Genomic DNA, 6,000 nt, shown 5'->3' on the forward strand with positions numbered 1-6,000 from the left:
TAGCATTACTGTTATTTTAGCTAACTTAGATCTTAGTAAATAGGTATATGATCTGAAAATACTGATTTTTTATTTGTACCACACACTGTTTATCACATATCCAAGTTTCCTGTGGGATAGTTGTTGTGACTCATATCATTGTACTTTTGTTCCTGGAATATAATCTAGTGAGCTTTCTGTGGTCATCTTATATTTAGCTGGCCTTGTGAACTTGTGAGGGATAAAGAAGTTATTTCATGTGAGGCCTTGATAGCAATGAGTCGTATTTTGAAAGTGTTCTTGAATAGTTACACATTCAACTTTTAGAAGCCAGTAAAACAAAGTGCAAAAAAAGTCACTAAATGGCAAAGAAACTCTGTCAATATTTCATTAAAAACTGTTGATAAGTTAGCCCTGGTTGGCATAGGTCAGTGGATTGGGTGCAGGCAGTGAACCAAATCATCAGTAGTTCGATTCCCACTCAGCGTACATGGATGGATTGTGGGCCAGGTTCCCAGTAGGGGCCACATGAGGGGCAACCAAACATCGATGTTTCTCTTCCTCTCTTTCTTCATCCCTTCCCCTCTCTAAACATAAATAAAGAAAATCTTTAAAAAAATGTTGATAAGTGGAGAATAGTGTAGTTCAGCTGACATGATACATGTGACTTATGCTTCATATTTTCATGCAGAGTTCTGTTTGGGTCAGTAGAAAATATAGGTCACTGAGAAATGATAAGATGACCACCAGGGTCTTGGCAGCTGGAATGATGCTTTTACTACAGACTACTGTTGGTGTCCTGGGGAATTTATCTCTGCTTTACCATGATCTCTTTCTTTATTTCACTGGGTGCGGGCTGAGGCAGACAGATTTGATTGTCAAGAACCTGATGGTTGCCAACACCTTGGCTCTGCTCTCTAGTGGAATCCACTTTACAATATCATGTTTTGGGACTTCTGCCAAGATGGAGGCATAGGTGGATGTGCTGTGCCTTCTCACACAACCAAGTTTAGAGACAACTAAATATTAGGAACAGAACACACAGCCAGAACACGGAAAATTGAACTTTTCGGAAGTCCATTAACAACAAATTCTTCAGCCTGACCGGTAAGGGGCGAAACCAGAGGCTGGTGAAGCAGGGTTGCACAGGAGGACTTGGTCAGGTGGACTCAGGTGCACGGAATCCAGACGTGCGGAATCCAAGCCGCGGAATCCAGGCACAGAGTTGGACCTAGTGAGCGACAGCGAGCAACCAGGCGAGCGACCACGGGGGAGACAGCGGGGCAGCGGGGCTGCGTGTTGACTGTGGTCTCGCATTTGTGCGGGGGTGGACAGGTGAGGGAGTGGGCAGTTGGACCGGGGCCGGCAGGTACCCGTGGAAAGCGGCAGTGGAGGGTGCCGCCGTTTCACTGCTCTGACCCCACCTCCACATACAGCATCATAACCCAGCGACTCTGAGTGGCCAAGCCCAGGTGAACCACCTAAGGCACTGCTCCTCATCCAGCTGTGAGAAACAACAGAGGGGATCGCCATTTCCCCGCTCTGACCACACCCCCACATACAACGTCACAACCCAGCAACCTGGGAGTCCAAGGCCCGGCTTCTCACACTTAAAGGGCGTGAAAAGACCAAAAATGACACAAGAAGATTTCAAAGCCCCAGAGCCTATAGATGTAAGTGATGAAGAAATAGCAAAACTCTCAGACGCACAGTTTAAAACATTGGTGATCAGGATCCTCACAGAACTCGTTGATTATAGCCACAAATTAGACAAATATATGAAGGCGAAACTAATGAAAATGAATGGAATTGCACAGGACACCAATAGCAATGAAAAGGAAACTGGGACTGAAATCAATGGAGTGGACCAGAAGAAAGCAAATAATGGCCAAACAGAAAAGAGTGAAGAAGCAAGGATTCAAAGAAATGAGGAGAGTCTTAGGAACCTCCAGGACATCTTTAAACGCTCCAACATCTGAATTATAGGGGTACCAGAAGGGGGAAATGAACAGCCACCAGTGGAAAACTTATTTCAACAAATAATAAAGGAGAATTTCCAGAATCTGGCCAAGGAAATAGACTTCCAGGAAATCCAGGAAGCTCAGAGAGTCCCAAAGAAGTTGGACCCAAGAAGGAACACACCAAGGCACAGCATCATTACATTACTACCATACATAATACAAAATTAAAATGAAGGAGAGAATCCTAGAAGCAGCAAGAGCTAAGGGGACAGTCACCTACAAAGGAGTCCCCATCAGACTGTCAGCAGATTTCTCAAAATTGAGACCTTACAGGCAAGAAGAGGCTGGAAAGAGGTATTCCAAATCATGACATCCAAAGACCTACAACCAAGATTGCTCTATCCAGCAAAACTTTCATTTAGAATGGAAGGACAGATAAAGTGCTTCTCAGATAAGATCAAATTCAAGGAGTTCATCATCACCAAGCCCTTATTATAAGAAATGTTAAAGGGACTTATCTAAGGAAAAGAAGTTAAAGAAACATGAACAGTGAAAGGACAACAAACTCACAGTTATTAACAACCACACCTAAAACGAAAGCAAACTAAAAGGACAGCTAGATCAGGAGTGTAAACATAGAAATGAAGATCTCAAGGAGGGTTAGCAACAGGGGAGTGGGAGGAGGAGAAGGGGGGAGAAGGTACAGAAAATAAGTAGCATAGACAGTAGATAGAAAATAGATGGGGGGGCAAGAATAGCATGGGAAATATAGAATCTAAAGGACTTGAGACACATGGTCATAAACTAAACGGGGGATAATGGTACGGATGGGGGGTAGGGTGGAGGGGAATGAAAGGGGGAATAGAACAACTGTAACAGCATAATCAATAAAAAAAATTTTAAAAAAATCATGTTTTGTGTGGAATCGCCATGTCAGTGATTTTGGATGTAAATTTGTTCCCTATTCATATGCAGTGGGCAGAGGTGTGTCCATTGGTACCACCTGCCTTCTGAGCATCATCTAAGCCATCACCATCAGCCCCATGAACTCCAGGTGGGCAGGGCTTAAAGTGAAAGTTTCAAAGCACATTGTCCCTGCAATGTTTTTGTCCTGGATCCTGCAAATGTTGGTAAATGCTGTTTTCCCTATGTTTATGTTTAGCAATTTGAGCAACAAAAACATCACAAATAGAAAAATTTTTGGATAGTGTTCAGCTGTTCATCATGATAAAACAAGGGACTCATTATATGCAGCATTGATAGCATCCCTTGATCTTGTATGTCTCTTGCTCACGCTCTAGGCCAGTGGCTCCATGGTCTTCATCCTGCACAGACACAAGCAGAGGGTCGAACATATTTGCAGGCCCCACATCGCCTCCCAATCCTCCCCTGAGTTCAGAGCTTCCAAGACCATCCTTCTCCTGGTGAGCACCTTTGTCTTTTTAACACCCTTTCCTCCATCTTTCATATTATTTTAAAGCATTTTTAATAATCTGAACTGGGTCATCTTGAACACCAGTTCAGTACTGTCTCTGTGTTTCCCAACTGTCAGTGCCTTCCTGGTCATGAGTCATGATTCCAATGTCTCCAGACTCAACTTCGCTTGGATAAGAAATGCAAAGTTCTTTCATTTTAGGAGAAATGTGTAAATTGTATGTATGTGCTCACTGTTCATTTGGTAATTCACTCAACCTCCTCAGCATCCTAAGTATCATTAGGACTGCTGTACATGGGACTGGTGCACAGGACATGGTGAGCATCTTCAAAGTCAACAATGTTATAATAGTAACTGTAATGACATATAACTGCCTTGTAAATACTTCTTTGGTTGAAGTTTTTTCATATTTGCCATGAAGGATTTCAGAATGGATGCAATATAAACATTAGGCCCTGTAATTCTCTGGATGTTATGGAGAAGTCTTTCAGTATGTAGTTTGAGTCTATCAAACTACATTTTCAAGGAAGAACAAGTCAGGAAATTGTAAGAAAAACTACACAATAATGGAACAGCAGGTCACAGTTTCTGCTTAACCTGAAGCCATTGTTCCTGGAGTGAAATTCAGTACCCAAGGAAAGCTTGTGGGAGCCAGTTATGCTCTTGTGTCTGACAGTGCTAGAGAGGCAGTGGACATTTATATGAAATATGATGTTATGAAAGAATGGCTTACTCACACATATTCAGGTAGGTATGGCCATATTTAATTGGAGGGGTCAAAGGAGGGCAAAAGATGATATTTTAGCTGATGTTGAAAGTACATGAGATGAGTGCAACAATTTCAAAAGATGTGTATTGCATGGAGTGGGACCTGCAGAAAGCAGTTGTTTTATGTGTGTGAAGAGAATCTGGGCTTTTGGTCAAAAGGTTGATCTGGAGTTTCACACTCCTGTCTCTAAAGTGATGACTCTAGTTCATGGTGGGGACTTCTATTAACTTAGGAGGAGTGTATGCAAAGCCATTGTAAGGAAAGACAAGAATGCATTCTGTGTATGTGGAGTTTGTGTGTCTTTGATTTTCATGAAACAAAGTGGATATTTCCTCAATCTTAGAAGAGGGTTTTAGATAGTAATCTCTGTGTATGCATCTTGAAGCTGATAGAAAGTTTTGGAATTCAGACTTCTGGCCAAGATGGAGGTGTAGGTGGAAACACTGTGCCTCCTCCCACAACCAAAATTAAGGACAAGAAAGATTTAGAAACAAAGCCACAACCAGAACAGACAGAAAACTGAACTGTACCAAAGTCCAACAACTATTCATCCAGACTAGTATGAGGGCAGAGTCGACAGCTGGCAGAGAGGGTTCCTGGCAGGAAAGGGCGGTTGCTGCCAGACCTGGATGCATAGGCAACAGCTGGCAGTCCCTGGGTATGGGGTGGCAACGGGCAGACCTAGTGAGGTGAGTAAGGTGGCTGGCTGGCTGACTGCAGTCACACATTTGTGTGCAGATAAACCAGGCAAAAGGGGGCAGTGAGACAGACCATGCAAACCAGGGCCCCAGTGCTGAGAAAGAAAGCCTAAAAGCACCAATTTCAAACAGTTGTGGAGTTTGAAGTACCAGGAGAGACTCCCATCCTCACAGGAGAATTTGGTGGAGAGACCCACAGGATCCTAGAATGTACACAAGCCCACCCACTCAGGAACCGGCACGAGAGGGGCCCAATTTGGTTGTCTGAAGTGGCAGAGGGGACCAAAAGAGAAAGCAGAGCAAGCACCATTGTTTCCTCTCTGACCTCACCCTCACATAAAGTGTCACAACCCAGCAACTGGGTTAACTGGCCTTGGTGAACCCCTTAAGGCTCCGCCCCTCATACATAACAGGGAAGACCTGACCAAAAAAGTATGACTTAAACACAAGAACAAATCAAAGCCCCAGAGCCAATACATTTAAGTAACCAAGAGATAGCCAACCTATCAGATGCACAGTTCAAAACACTGTTGATCAGGATGCTCACAGAACTGGTTGATTTTGGTTGAAAATTAGATGAAAAAAATGAAGGCTACCCAAATGAAATGAAGGAAACTGCGCAGGAAACTAATAATAATGAAAAGAAAACTGGAACTCAAATCAATGAAGTGGACCAGAAGGAAGAAAGAAAAAAACAACCAAACAGAAAATATTGAAGAAATGAGAATTCAAAATAATGAGGAGAGGCTTAGGAACCTCCAGGACATGTTTAAACATTCCAACATCTGAATCATAGGGGTGCCAGAAGGAGAAGAGAAAGAGCTACAAGTGGAAAAGTTATTTGAACAAATAATAAAGGAGAACTTCCCCAATCTGGCAAAGAAAATAGACTTCCAGGAAGTCCAGGAAGCCTAGAGAGTCCCAAAGAAGGACCCAAGGAGAATCATACCAAGGCACATCATAATTACATTAGCCAAGATTAAAATGAAGGAGAGAGTTCTAGAGGCAGCAAGAGATAAGGGGACATTCACTACCAAGGAGTTCCCATTAGACTGTCAGCGGATTTCTCAAAAGAGACCTTACAGGCAAGAAGGGGCTAGAATGAAATACTCTAAATCATGAAAGGCAAGAACCTCCATCCAAGATTGCTCTATCCAG

The 6,000-nt window shown here is 43.0% G+C and overlaps 1 pseudogene; it reads left to right on the plus strand.

Moving 5' to 3' along the window:
- Window positions 1-718: 718 nt before the first annotated feature.
- Window positions 719-3,589, plus strand: LOC128626599 (vomeronasal type-1 receptor 4-like; annotated as a pseudogene).
- Window positions 3,590-6,000: the final 2,411 nt, after the last annotated feature.

The sequence above is a fragment of the Artibeus jamaicensis genome, unplaced genomic scaffold (genome assembly GCF_021234435.1).
Source record: "Artibeus jamaicensis isolate MK-2021 breed Jamaican fruit bat unplaced genomic scaffold, CSHL_Jam_final scaffold_804, whole genome shotgun sequence".
NCBI classification, from domain to species: Eukaryota; Metazoa; Chordata; class Mammalia; order Chiroptera; family Phyllostomidae; genus Artibeus; species Artibeus jamaicensis.